Genomic DNA, 15,745 nt, shown 5'->3' with positions numbered 1-15,745 from the left:
TTATTTTCATTTTTTCATTTCTTTTTTTTTTTCTTTTTTTTTCATTTTTTCTACCCTACCCTACTTGAAAAACAAAATCATTTTCAAGTATAAGAATACTTCCAATGGAGCCATGTGCACATCGAGATTAGAGAAAAAATGATGTGAAGGCTTGAAATGCATGCTTGGACAACTATCCAACTTTCAGAGACAAAATGATCTGACTTTGAGAGTACAAAACATAGCTGAGGAGGAGAGTGCTGCTGCAACTTAGTGACCTTCTGAAACCATATCTCAATATAGCTTTGATATCCTTGGTCATCTTGCTGATTTGGATCATTCTTCATGTCACCTTCTATCGTGACCTTCTGATCTTCCTCTTTTTGTTGATCTTTCTCTTGAACACATGGAAGATTTGATGGTAACCATGAGGGAACTTTCTCCATCTCTGAGTCTGATCTCTTCTCTTCATTAAGTGCAGCCCATGGTTCTTTGATCTCATCTCTTGAATCTTCTTTTGCTTTTGGTCCTTCAATGCTTTCAAGAGAATCTCTGTTTTGCAACACTCGTCCTGAGCTTTGGTGAAGATCATTGGGCTCAAGAGGGGTCATTTGCACATGTTGTGCCTCAGCTTTGCAATTGGGTTGAGCTACTCCACTGCATGGTTTTGGAAATGGAGGTACGGGTAGCTGAGTGGAGGTGTGAAATTGAGATGCAGATGGATGGCATTGTGGTTGGGTAGGCATTTGGGGTTGCCTTGGTGGAGGAGGAGGCGATGGTTGTGGATGAGTAGGTGGTGGAGGAAAATGAGCGGGATGAGATTTGTACTGGGGCCTCCACTCCTGATAAGGTGCATTCCACTGAGGCTGTGGCTGAGCATAAGAGTGAAACGAATGAGCAGCTGGTTGGGCATAGTATGGATCTGTGAAGGAATAAGGAGGATATGACCAAGGAGGAGGTGTAGACCAGGAAGGATGAGCAGGGGGACCCCAAGAAGGCATGAAGGTGGCTTGGTAAGGGTCATAATAGGTCTCGGGTGTCCCTTGTAGTTCCTGCTGGTAGGGTATGGGTCCATGTGGCCTCCTTTGGTTCATATAATAGAGTGATTCAGTGGCTCCCTTGGCTCTTTGATATGTAGCTTTGATTCTGGGCAAGGAAGGGCACTGATCTGTAGGATGGTATTCTTCACAGATGAAACACACTTCTAGAGAGTGCATTGGACATTCGTTCCAAGGATGCTTTCTAGTGCACCTAGGACAAAAAATGGCCAAAGCCCTCTTGGCTTCTTCTTGCTTCTTTTGGATCCGCAAGGTATCCAGTTGCATGGCAAGAAACTGCCTCATATCACTCTTGAAACCTTCGATCTGATTTTCAAATTCATCTTTGGACAAGGGACTGCTCCAATCATTTCTGCTTGTAGCCATTTGCTTCAGAGGAGTGTTTCTTTCTTCTTCTCCCCTAGAGGTTCTTCAGATATGTCTTGATGTCCACCCAGGGGTTCTTTCATCACAGCCATCGAAGAAGAACGTTGGCTGTGTGAAGCAGTGGGGGGGTTGTGCAATCATTTTTCTAACTTATCTCTACTCTTACAAAGCATGAAATGAAATCTTTTTTGGTTGTTTTTTTCTTTTTCTCTACTTCTACTTGCAAAACTGAAATAGATTGAACTGCAACTAACTATCTTACTGAAACAAAAATGCGGAATTGAAATGAAAGCAGGAAAGGACTAATCTATTTTGCTCAAATGAAATTGCAGGAATGAAATGCTAGGCTACGCTTGCGAAATTGAAAGGCTAATCTACGCTTGCAGAAATGAAATTGCCGAATTGAAATGCTAATCTACGCTTGCAGAATTGAAATTGCGGAATTGAAAGGCTAATCTATGAAAGCAGGAAATGCTAATCTATGAAAGCAGGAAATGCTAATCTATGAAAGCAGGAAATGCTAATCTATGAAAGCAAGAAATGCTAATCTACTTTTGCATAAATGAAATTGCATAATGGAAATGAAATAAACTACTTAGCAGAAAGTTGTAGTAGAAAATAGAAGAATAGCAACAATCACCAATACTCTGCCGCTTCCCCGGCAACGGCGCCAAAAAGATGGTGAGCTCCAGTATTGTAGCAATAATGCTACAACTCCTGGGGCTTCCTGTCTCTTAATTTTATCAACCCGGTAGTTCGTACAAACTTGGAAGCGGCGGTGCTGTATGCACAAGTACTAGCTCTTGTCGCAGCTGTCACTTGGTCAGCTGGCACAAGTCCGCTAGGGCTCAAGCCAACTTCTATAGGCTCTCAGAAGAAGCTTGCTAATTGATGGACGAAAGCTATTCTCAAAGGAAAGCTACTCTACTTAACAAACTGAACTGAAAGCAAATCAAAGCATGTAAACCTAGGAAACCCTAATTTGACTAGTCTAACCTCTACAATGCAAAGAATGTAAATGCAACTTCTACCAATGCTGTCATTACCTCTAATAAGTGAAAATGCATGGATCTAAGCTACTTGCATCATAAAAGACATGTTTTTGTATTTTTTCTTTAAGTGTGTGGGATGGTTGTGATTTTGTGCTAACTAGGGTTTGGTTGTGCAGATGGGATGGAGAAGGAAGGAAAGCGTGGGAAAGGTTGGGGAGGCTAGGAGAGGTCCCTAGGGATCCTTAGCATCCATCCACAGAGGTTCCTCATGTTCAGAAGCTCGGCAACCGAGTGAGTGGCCTCCTACAGGATGTCTGCAGGGGATCCTACAGGATACTCTGGTTTCTACAGGATGTCTACAAACTGCTACAGGATGACCTACCGTGAGTGTTTGAAGTGATGGAGGAGTGATGGAATGGTAGGGGGAGATGTGTAAGGTAGGAATAAGGCTGGTGATGGCTCAGAAGTGGAGGAATAGGATGGGGAGTGAGTGTAGGGAGTGGGTTGGAAGATATAGGGCTATGTCAACGAAAGGGCTAAAGAGTGAAGCTACATGAGGAGTGAAAGACTTTGGGAGATAACAGAGCGGAGCAGAGTTCAAAGATGTGTTTGCATGCGTGATCAAGATGGAGGAGAAGGTAATGGAATGAGGGAAAGCAGTGTAAATGGAACAAATGCTTGTGACTGTCACCAAACCGAAAATGCATTAACCTAGACTACCTGTGCTTAGGAATTAAATGAACAGCAATCCAAAATGTGAAGAAGAATGTGCATGAAGCTGTGGTAAAGGAGTGTGGTGCAGGTGTGAATTACATGGAAGCATCTAACATAACCGTGACTGTGTTGCAGCAATCATCAAGTGGAGAAATGCGTATTTTTGGTGGTTAGTTATGGACTGCACCCCAATCCCAAATGAGATGGCAGTGAGCCTTAACAACCTTTTTGCTGGAGCTCCAATAGATTATATCTATCCTCTGCTAACCTAAGCAACTGGAAACCAATTCACCATAAGCAAATCCTATCTAAACTCATGAAAAAGACTAAATTAACAACCTGTAATTCAAATTGCATGTGAAAGTAAAAACTCAAAGGGCTGAAACGAAATGCACACAACATTACAACACCGAGGAGATCTATTGCTATCTTAGAAACTCAGAATTAGATCAAAATTTGCTGCCTTTATTCATAATCAAAAGTCTGATATCATGCCAAAACTGGCTTACAAAGAAAAGACTAATTGGCTAACCGAAATGACTAACTAGCTAATCCCAAGAATGACTAACTACTAGCTACAAAATGACTACTAACTAGCTAACCAAAATGAGGCCCCAAGCCTTCTTATTTATACAATTTGAGGACCCAACAGTCCTCCTAAAAGTTAGGGACTTGGCTGCCCAAGACTTGTAGTTAACAGCAGTCCAACTTGACTTGCTTGGCTGCCCTTGATCTGATTGATTCGGTGGCCCTTGAACTCCGAGCTGATGGTGGAGAATTCGAGGTAAGGGTCCATAAATGAGGGGGACACCTTCCTACAAATCCTCTAGCTTGTTCTCCCACGAATTTGGCTGCCAAGTGCTCATTAAGACCTTCAAATTTGTCTCCAAGTTGACCAAAAAGGCTACACAAAGCACCCATTAGACTTGTTGGCATAATGACTAACCAAATTCACTCTATTAACATAAAAATAATCAAAAACATGCAATAAACAAATGAGAATGGTGGACTAAGACAAATTAGGAGGTTGAATGAGCCCAAATAATCATACATTTTTGGGGCTCATCAATACCCATTCACTAACAATGGTGTTCTAGAATCATCAATTGTTAGGAGCCTTACTGTTCCATTGGGGAAAATAGTATCTATCTCATAAGGTCCCAGCCACCTTGTTCGTAATTTTCCTTGAAAATTTTCAAACCAAGAATCATACAATAGAGACCAATTACCTTTTTGGAACCGCTTGTTCTTAATAGTTTTATCATGCCACCTGGTTCTTTGCTGTTGAATCATAGTTGTTTGATGGATGGCATCCAACCTCTTTTCATCCAATTCCTGAAGCTGCTGCAACCTAGCTGTCTGTGCATCAGTCAAATCAAGGTTAACAGCTAAAGTAGTTCTTAAGGTTTTAATTTCAAATTCCACAGGAAAAACAACACTTTTACCATAAACCAATTCATAGGGTGAAAAACCTGTAGTGTTCCTCCAGGTAGTTCTGTAAGCCCATAATGCTTCAGGCAACCTTTGAGACCAATCCTTCCTATTCTCCTTCACTGTTTTTGTTAAAATGGCCTCTATGACTTTATTTGTACTTTCCACCTGACCATTAGCTTGGGGGTGGTAAGGTGTAGTCATTTTATGATTAATATGATATTTTTGAAGCGTAGCTTTAAAACCATGGGAATTGAAAGGAGGTCCTCCATCTATGACTAGTTCTCTAGGCACTCCAAACCTAACAAAGATTTCTTCAAATAAAAAGGTTAAAACAGCTTCTTCATTGGCTCTAATAAGTGCCTTAGCTTCCACCCATTTTGTCATATAATCTGTACAGACCAATATGCAAACTCTTTGACTAGATGGAGGGTTGATGGGTCCTATAAAGCCTATAGCCCATCTTTCAAAGGGCTCAAGTATTACCTAGGGATTCAATGGCATTTCATCTCTATGATTAGGTTGGCCCATTCTCTGACAACTGTCACAGGCCCTAACATATTTCTTTGCATACTTGAAAAGTGAGGGCCAATAATAACCCATTCTGAGAATTTTATGTGTTGTTCTCTTATCAACAAAATTCCATCCACAAGGGCCATCATGACAAGCCTTCAATATATCAGAAACCTCATCTTCTCTAATGCACCTTCGGATTTCATGATCAAGTCCTGTATGGAAAAGACACCCACTTATCCAGCTATACCGAGCACTTTGTTGAATGATCTTTCTTTTCTCCCGATGTGATAGGTGTGACGGTAACTTCCCTGCAACCAAATAATTGGCAATGTCTGCATACCAAGTTGAGTGAGAAGATACTGCAAATAAGTATTCATCAAGAAAGGAATCATATACTGGAGTATTATCATCAGTTTTTATCCGAGAAAGGAAGTCAGCAACTACATTTTCTTTACCTGTTCGATCTACATTTGTAATATCAAATTATTGTAATAATAATAACCACCTGGTAACTCAGGCACTTGTAACATATTTGTTCATTAAATACTTAATGACTGAGTGATCAGTATGAACAAAAGTAGGGTAACCAGTAATTTAATGTCAAAATTTTATTAATAGCATAAATGACTGCTAAAAATTCCTTTTCGGTAACTGTGTAATTAAGCTCAGCAGGGGTCATATTCTTACTAATGAAATAGATAGCATAAGGAAGATTATTTTCTTCTTGCCCCAAGACAGCTCCAATTGCAGTGTCTGAAGCATCAGAGGATATATGAAAGGGAAGTGCCCAATCAGGTCCCCTTAGAATAGGGGTTGTAGACAACTGATGCTTAATTTCATCAAATGCTTTCTGACAGACATCAGTCCACTTAAATTCAACATTTTTCATAAGTAACACAAACAAAGGAGAAGCTATTTTAGAAAAAGTTTTGATAAATCTTCTGTAATATCTAGCATGTCCTAAAAAACTTCTTACATCAGTTTGTTTTTTAGGGATAGGAAGGGTCTGAATTACCTGTACTTTGGATGGATCTACTTGAATCCCTAAGAATGAAATGAAGTGTCTCAGTACAATTCCTTTGTTCATCATCATATGACATTTTTCAGTACTCAAGGAAAGGTGAGCTTGTATACAACGTTTAAGTACTTTCTCAAGGTTTTGTAATGCATCTTCAAAAGTCACACCATAAGGAGTAAAGTCATCCATAAATATCTCCATAGAGTCATTAAGCATATCAGAAAATATTCCTATCACTGCTCTTTGAAACATTGCTGGAGCATTACATAGTCCAAATGGGAGAACTCTATAGGCAAAAGTTCCCCAAGGACTAGTAAAAGTGGTCTTGTCTTGGTCTTGGGGTGCAATTTTGATTTGGTTATATCCGCTAAAACCATCTAAAAAGGAAAAGAATCTCTTTCCTGACAAGTTGGCTAGCACCTGATCAATAAATGGCAAGGGGAAATGATCTTTTTCAGTGGATTTGTTTAAGGCTCTATAATCTACACATACTCTCCATTTCCCATTTTTCTTAGGTACTATCAGCAATGGAGAAACCCATTCACTGTCATATATGGGGTATATAAACCCTACATTAAGTAATTTTTGAAGTTCTTCTTTAACAATTTCCCTCAGATTGGGATTCATTCGCCGCTGGGGTTGATAGACTGGTCGGCATCTTTCCTTAATATAGATACGATGAGTACATAATTCAGGGGAGATCCCCTTCATAGCTATGTAGTCCCATGTGAATGATTCCTTATTTTCACGAAGCAACTTCATTAGCTGTTTTGTTTCAGCATCTGACAAATTAGGGTTTATGTTCAATGTTTTGCCAGGTTCGATTTCTACTGTTATGCTTTTAGAGGAGATAGCAGTTGATGTTTGAGGTAAATTTTCAGATTTAAGCTTTTCCTGGGTTTCAGGTTCCAAAATTGTAGTTAACTAATTATACGTTTCAGAAGTGACCGAGGAGGGTTCAGAAATAAAATTACTAATTAGTTCATCTTCCGTGGTGTCTTTAAGAGTTAAGGCTTGTCCAATGGTCAAAATGGGTTGAGTGTCATTATCATCATAGTCTAACCATACATAATCATCATTGTTAATCATAGGTGTAGCATGAGGGTAAAGAGTAAGCTTCTTAGTTTCACATCCATTAGAAATTGTCATTGAACCTGATCTACAGCTGATAAAGGCATCTGTTGTAGCCAGCCAGGGTCTCCCCAAAATCAGAGAACGTCCCCCCAAATTTGTTTTAGTCTGTAATACAACAAAGTCAGCTGGGTAGTTCTAGGATTCAACTGAAATGATCAGGTCTTCAATAACCCCTTCTGGTTTGATTGTGGAACGGTCAGCTAACTCTAGGATAGTTGGTGTCTCTCTGATTACATTTTTCAGCTGTAACAGTTGTGCAGTTTCAAGGGTCATAATATTTATAGCAGCACCTAAGTCTACCAGAACTCGTGAAACAATAGTTTTTCCAACTTGTACTGTGACCGTAGGATGGCCGGGATCACCATATTTTACAGGAGGGGTTTTTCCCAACATTAAAGCAGTTAGATCACCCATCACATGAAATGTAAGGGGATCCTTAGCTTTCTTACCAGGTTTCTTAATGCAAATGTCTCTGACAGTTCTAGCATAAATTGGTACATCCATGAGTGCTTGTAAAAGTGGAATTTTAACATAAAGATTCTGCAATTCCCCTAGAAGATTAAAAGCAGGCAGCTCAGGTGTCTTAGTGAGAGCTAGACGCTCAGGGAATGGTGGCTCTACTATTTCAGTAGTTTTATTAGAGGGTGGCTCAATTGTTTCAACACCCTTATTAGGTAAATTATTCTTTTCTGTCTCTTCTTTGTCAGAGTCAGAAGAGGTAATATCATCAATAATCGGCTCAACTACTCTCCCGGATCGTAAATGAATATCATTACACTGCATAAGGTAAACATGAGATGTAGGCAGGTTCTGAATATCGATGACTTGCACAGCTTTATTATTATTAGGGTTAGGGTTTGGTTGTATAGGCAGCTGGTGTCTTATTGTCTGATTGTTTGGTGGAGTACCTGACGGCAGAGAGAGGTTGCTGAAACTGAGGAAATTGGTTTGGGAACGAGATTTGTTGAGCTCTCCAGTTTGGGTTCCATTGATTAAAATAAGATTGCTGTGGGGGCCAAGGATTCCACCTTGTAGGGTCTACAAAGGGAGGGTTGGTTTGTTTCATGGGTGGGAAATTCATTTGATTAAAGGCTGGGTATTGCATTTGGTTAAAGGGCGGGTAGTTTGCTTGATTAAAAGAAGGATAATTATTCCAACGATTAAATGGCATACTAGAGTTCATACCTTGTCCTCGTGGTTGCCATTGCCTCCTTTGTGTCAGCAGATAAACTGCTTCAGCTTCCTCCTCAGTTGGTTGCAACAGTGCTTTTATCCCTGGTAAAGAAGGGCATTGTTGAGTTTCATGTTCCTTCTCACAAATGGTGCAAATTGGTACCTTGTCCAATGGACATTCCCTTAGTGGATGTTTTTCTCTGCATTTAGGATAGAAGATGGCCAAAGTGGCTTCTACCTCTGCTTGTTTCTTCTTAACCTGCAAGGTATCAATCCGTGAAGCAAAAGAACTTAACATTTCAGTTTTGAATTCCTCAAGTAGATTACCTATTTCAGTTCTTGTTTCTCCTCCACTGGCTGATTTTTGGACTCTTGAATAAGTATTATCCCTGCTTTTTTATTTATCTGCAGCTCCTCTTAAACATCTCTTGCAGAGGTTGACGATTTCATCATACGATTCTTTAGATATGTCCCCTTTACCAAGCATATTTAACATGTCTAAACAATCATCCCTTACCCCTTTCAATAATATTGTCTTAAGAATATCTTTACTTACATTGGGGTGATTAGATCTCTGCAGATTGTACTGGAGTCTTTCCACAAAGTCCTCCAGATTTTCGTCGTCCTTCTGAACCATCTTAAATAATTACTCCCTTTTTTCTCTCATCCGGAAATAGTCTTGATATTTGGCCAGAAACTTCTCCTTCATCTGCTCCCATGTTGTGATCACATGACCTCCCAGGCTCATAAACCATCTTAGTGCATTTCCTTTTAATGTTGCTGGAAATAACTTCAACTTTTGAGCATTAGTAACATAATCATAACTTCTACACAATATATCAAACTCGAAAAGAAACTCATCAGGGTCTTCAGAGGATAAACCATGGAAGTTAGGTAAGGCTGAGAGTGGGATGTTCTTCATAGGAGTTGCTCCTCTGGGAAGATCCCCAATAGGGAATTCCAAGGTGGAGAGAGAATTCTCGCCTCTTCCTTCTCCTCCTCCATGTCCCCCACCAAAGAGTCCTTCATTGTTTCCATCCATTGGTTGTTCCCTTGTTGCACTTGCCCAGTCTTCAGCGCTTTCTGTTGGACTCTCAATGTCCTGAACTGGTTCCTCAACTTCTATTGGTCCCTCAATATCTTCTATTGGTTCTTCAATGTCCTCTACTGGTTCCTCAGTATGTTCTACTATCTCTTCAACCCTTTCAGGTCCCACTACTTCCTCCATTTCGTAGTTCGTTTGGAGAGAGTTCTGAGGCTATGGCCTCCGAGAGCTTAGCCTCTGAGAAGTTTCAGCTTTTGAGATAATTTCATCAATAAAAGTTTTTCTTCCTCCTCTTCCTTTCCCCTTGCCACCTGTAGGATTAGTTTTCTTGCGTCCTCTCATGCATCCTGCACATCTAAAAGAAAATCATTAATGCTTTTAAAATCTATGATTGACTTCCCCGGCAACAGCGCCAAAATGTTGGTCACTTTAATTGCTTATTAATTCAAACAATCAAGTCCTACATAAATTGTCAACCCAAGGAAGTCTGTTTATTTCAAAGGAAACTATGCACTATATGTACTCAATCTTAAAAGCAATAAAAGTTGTAGTAAAAACTAGTCACACCTTGCTTCAAGCAAACTGAAGCTCCACTTTGAGTTACAGCAAAAACAATCTATTGCAGACAGCTACCAAAGGATGCTTAATTTAATTAAAGGAGTAATCTAATGAAAAAGAATCAATCTGCAAAGGAAAGCACTAGTTATGCTGTAACAGAGAACATGACCCTATTCCCGGAGCGGGAATCTTCAGCACCTGTTTCTAATTACCAAGCTTGCCAACTCACTCTATAAACTCAATTGCCAATGAAACACCCATGAACTAATTGTGGATAAACTAAATAATGTAGCAATCAATTGGAAAGAAAATAGAGTTTCAGCAATAATGTATAAACAATATTCAGTAAACAGTACTGTTAACAAGGCATGAATAAAAGACACACTTAACACACTGTAGAAATATAATGGGTGAATCTTGTGATGAAGGTGGGCCCTGTCCTTCTCACAAGATTCCCCAAGAGACAAGAACTAGAAAGAAATGTTCAGAACAAGATTTTATTCATCCATCAATATGTCATGTTACAAAAGGATTCCAATTATGTTCCTTCAACTAGACCTTTCCCGCAGTATGTTCGTCCCCCTCTAATGTAGATGTCTCCTCTTTTTAAAGAGGAGACATCTATTACAACAGATTACATTGTAAGTCCTATTTTAACCCAATATAAAAAAATAGGGAAATCAGTTTTCCCATCAACAAAATGTTGTTACAGTAATGTTGTCTTTGGATCATGGTCGTTACATCCAGTGTAGCAGCTCCTTCGATGATATTCTTTTGTTGCTGTCAAATCTAGAATTCAAATCACAACTGTTTCAGCCACGAGATTTGCACATTGTTCCTACTGTTTCAGCAACTGTAGAAGTAATCTTGCAATCTCCAAGCAGTTTCAGCAACGTGGACTACACATCGTTCTTTAACTATTCAGCAACTATCAATTCAATGATTAACTATGAAGATAGCGTAATTATATGTAAAACAATTAAACGTATAGTGATGAGAAGAAATGTTGTGTACCTTTGGAACAATTGGGTTAAAAAAATAACAAGGACTTTAAATATAGGTTGAAAAGGATGACATCATAGAAAAATGTATGGTCAAAAAGGGACAATATGAGGTCCTAACAAACCCAACTATTTTCCTTTTTACCGAAATACACTGAAAAACAAGCCGAAACAATGAATATTTACCTTTTTAATCGGTGTGCTCATCGTACTCGAAAGTCAACACACCGATCTTTGGTGATCGTGATGGTCTAGATTAAATCACTTTATCGCTAGTCGCAAGACCTTTAATTTGGCGCTTTCCTTTGACAGAGTCCCAAAGCGATTTATCGATAATCGCTATCGATGATAGCTACTTTCCCCGCCTAAAGCCTTACCACTCCCCCTCAAGAGTTTTGATGTGATGTGTCGGCAATCGCATGTCGCAAGGTTTCGGGGTTGAGCCTTTAACATATGCTGTTGTACTTTTGCGATGCGATATGTAATGTTTCACGGACCCGATAACATTAAAAACCTTTGTCCATAATATTTGAAGTCCGGATTCCAAATCCGACTAAGTTTTGCGCCAATTCTTAGTGTAATTTGGGTTTTCTGCTTGCAGGACCAAAACAATATAATAAACTCACCGATTATTCTTTTAACTCTGTGTTTCCTATTGTAAAGTATGGAAACAAGGCAATCATTGATTCTCTCCCGAACACAAACAAAGCATATGAAAGCATAATACGATTTTTGTAGGTTTGATAATGAAATTACACAGACATCATCATTTATTCATAAATAAAAGGGTTACAGAGTCTCGGCCTTGGGCCTGATTACAACAAAATAAAAGACCTCTGTTTCCTATGAAATCCACACACAATTCTTGGTTCTCACTCTACTCGATCCTCTCCTCAATCCTCTCTCTCTCCATTACATTTTTCCTTTCTTTTTATCAATCGAATATCACTCTAACTGTATCTAACAACTCAATCCCTATTTTAATCAATCTAACAACAAATATTCTAATTCCTAGCTCTATCTCACACCTATGCTAACAATTCATCTTTGAGCCTAAAATAAGACAATTTATAACTTATTACAATAATGAAATACAACTCATTTCTTGAGAGATCAAACTCTCTCAGTAAAATTTCCTTTTTGACCCATCAGGTCAATGAATTTCAACTTGTTTAGCCACAACATGTGAACAAACTTTCACATTGTTGGCTAAGTCCGAATGCTCCTGCATCAGGGATTCTAAAACAGTACCAACTCAAGGGTGTCCAATGGCTCGTAAATTCTTATGAACAGGTGAGTACCTTTTAGATGAAGTTGCAAAAATAACTCTTTTTTTTTGGGGATTCTATTTTTCGATGAGTAGTTTTATTTCATATATGTAGGGGTTGAATGGCATCCTAGCTAATGAAATCGGTTTAGGCTATACCATTTAAGCAAGGATGTTCTTAACTCATCTACTTTCTATTTTGAGAATATTTGCTACCTTTTAAATTGTTTTTTCTTGCTTATAACAAATAAACTTAAGGTTGTTAATTTGTTCAGTACCTAGCAATGTTGATACATAGTTTTTGTTATTGTATTTTACAAATTCATGATTTTTTCCTTTGGCAGGAAAAGGATATATGGGGACCATTTCTTTTGGTTGCACATGCCTTGGTGTTGAGTAACTAGACTGATGAAATTGGAAGGTTATGTCCTAATTTGTTATCTCTCCCTTACTAGGGTAGTGAATGGATTGTACTTTGAAAAAACATAAATCCTGAATGACTTTATCTAAGGTAGTACTTGTGAGATTTCATGTTTTGCACATGGATGAATTTTAATTCATATATTTCATATATATACACAAAGCATGTTTACTTTTTATTGTTTTCTTCTTGTGATAATAAATTCCATCTTATATGAAAGTGCTTCAATTTTGTTAATTTGTTCAAGGTAGCAATTTTTCATACACTTTTCATAAGTTAACAGCTCCTTGTAACTGATGAGAAGTACTTAAGGCGATTTAAATGGAAATATATGGTTTTAGATGAAGCTCAAGTGATTAAGAGTTCAAACATGTAGGTGAAATATAATTTCTTGAATCACTATAAAGCTCCAAAGAGTCAAAATGTTATCCAGTATTTAATGCTTGAGATCCTTTTTAGATTTTGGTGTTCCATTCAAAAGGAATTTATAGGTGCCAGATATAAGTGATTTCACTTCTAAAGGGTAACTTATATTTTTACAGTATACCATGGAAAACACTAATGGGTTTCAACTTTCGAAATCACCTTTTTCTTACTGGAATGCCCATTCAAAATAACATGGCAGAACTTTTGTCACTGCTTCATTTTATCATGTCAACATTGTTTGATAGGCATGGGAAATTCAATGAATGGTTTTTCAAATGGTATGACCTCATTCATCAATAGTTGTTTTGATAATCGAGCATGTTATATGATTTGAGCATGTATATTTTCACAACTGGCCATACATTTACTAAATATTTTATGGATCTAAACTATGTTGGATTTTTAAAATGACCCAAATTTTTGAGTGGACACTCCACCCATCATTAGATCCAATTGAAGTTTCTGGTGGATGGAGTGTCCTCTTGAAAGCTTGGGTTGTTTTAAAAATCCAACACACTTAATATCCAAAATGTGTTTACTGTACAATCTTATATGGTGTTGATGGTAATTAAATATTTTTATCACATTATAACATTTGTTATGATTTTGATGCCTTTGGAAGAATAGAAAACCATGTAGGGCATGGAGGAATTTTGAATGAACGCCAACCTATAAATCAACTAGTAAGTGTTTTTTATTTATTTCGAATTTTCTCTTATTTTTGAAATCTCTTAGATTCAGACTCGGTAAAAGCTTGGACACCTTTTAAGTTTGGAGGACTCGGTGATTTGACAAAACTGGGCTCCAATACTTGGCACAATGGAAAAACATACAATACAAGAGTGTGACTAGTGAATAACAAGTCTTGGTGAGTTTTTCCAAGGAAGTGAGTTCTAGTGTTTCTTTTAGAACTGACATTGTGAAACTCGGAAAGAATTATGCATTCAAGAAAAGTCTCACAACTTTTTTAATAATTAGTGTAAATTCACAGAGAATGATACATCATGAAGCCAAAGGCACAAGTCACTATGGTTGAATAAGCGAGTAGGGAAATAATGTTTGATTTTTATCCAACTTTGATATATCTATCTTATCTCTTATAGAGTAAGCCTTAACTACATTCATTTTTTAGATTTAGTCCATGTATTAAAAGTTAAAGGCATACTAGATCTTCTAAGGACAAATATAACATTTTTTGAGTGAGGATGACTTTATCTCTTTAGGTCCTTTTTTGGACCTAGACCTAGACCTATGAGATATTCTCATTTTCTTCCTGTGCAAAAACTACCCTCTCTTGATGCCACTTATTAGAAGGAAACTCTTAATCCTCTTCTTGTCCACTTTATTTATTTTCTTGTCTATTTGTAAATTCCTATTTCTCCTTCTCATTTTCCTCATCACTATCTTTCCATCGAGAGAGTTTCCTAGCATCTCCCTTTGTCAGATTCCTTAAATGTAATAGGGTCATCCTTGAGCTAGGTTGGCCATATTTTTTTTTCCTTCCTTACCCTCAGGAAATTGATGAATCCATTTCTTGATAATTTCCCTTATTGGGTCTTTCCTAAAAGGACTTTTGTTTCAAGCATGCCAATTCATACTACATGACTCTTCATGACCTGATGATAGGCGTGCATTACCTTTTCCATTCATGTCATGTCACACATTTTATCCTCACACTAGGTTTGAGAAGCTATGTTCATATAATCAAGAATTTGCCTACGGAAGATTCCTAGTAATTGAAGGGTTACCTTTATTTTCGTACACCTTTGAATATTTAGTTCTTGACAAATTTCTAGCTTAAGATATTAGGTCTTTGTCACTTGGCCTATACTTGAATACAAAGACCTTTTTAATGTAATTTTTTATACTTTCCAAAGTATCATCAACCTGATAATGGAGGGAAAACTTTGATTTTTTACCAAGACAAGGGTAGAGTAGAGAACCAATAAGGTTGGATCAAACCCTTGAAATGAGGTTTTAGAGGTAATTTTGAACTTTCCCAAAGCTAGGGTCCCTATTCCATTACTCTAGGTTCCTGTCCTCAAATTCTTAGAGTTGTCAATGGTCAGTCTCCTTGATCAAGGATATATGCTATAACTCTTTGTCAATGTATCATCCAATCAACTTATTCATTAACTGAATGACCAAAGTCCTTTGCATATGTAAAATAAAGAAAAATTTAAAGTCTTTTTAAAGGTTTATCTATTACATTTTGAAGGAATCTTCATCAATAATGAATTTCCTGGTAGCCTATTTACTTTTTCTTGATTCCCTAATTATTCAATCCTTTTCCTTGTCCAAGAAAAACCTTTTGGGGGAATCCCAAGGGCTCCTTCCCCACATCTGTGGGTGACATTCCTAGTAAACCCATTGGCATAGACTAGTGCATTTAACCCTGGGGGCTTTGACAGGGCACCTACTGGCATGGAACTAGAAAAAGGTCCAACAACACTGGTGACAACAAATTGAGCTAACCCCCCACGTTAAAATGTTCAGTACCTATTTTGGAAGTATATCTTTATATGAGAGTCCTAGTTGAATTGAGATATGAATAAAAGTTATTTCCTTCAACATAGGCACAGTTCTTTTATGTGCTTCCACTGACTGCAAAATTTGCATAAATGATTTATTACTAGGTGCAACTAA

At 37.9% G+C, this 15,745-nt stretch overlaps 1 long non-coding RNA gene across 1 annotated transcript in view; it reads left to right on the top strand.

The window, feature by feature from the left end:
- LOC149228579 (uncharacterized) overlaps positions 1-12,785 on the top strand; it is a 100,028-nt gene extending 87,243 nt beyond the window's left edge. Inside the window, exon 3 of the long non-coding RNA XR_016247216.1 lies at positions 12,597-12,785. This is a non-coding gene — a long non-coding RNA (uncharacterized LOC149228579). The remainder of the gene's footprint in view (positions 1-12,596) is intronic.
- Positions 12,786-15,745: the final 2,960 nt, after the last annotated feature.

The sequence above is a fragment of the Pinus tabuliformis genome, chromosome J (genome assembly GCF_031772625.1).
Source record: "Pinus tabuliformis cultivar Carrire ecotype Pingquan chromosome J, CPIR1, whole genome shotgun sequence".
Lineage (NCBI taxonomy): Eukaryota > Viridiplantae > Streptophyta > Pinopsida > Pinales > Pinaceae > Pinus > Pinus tabuliformis.
This window is presented reverse-complemented; position numbering and strand designations above follow the sequence as displayed.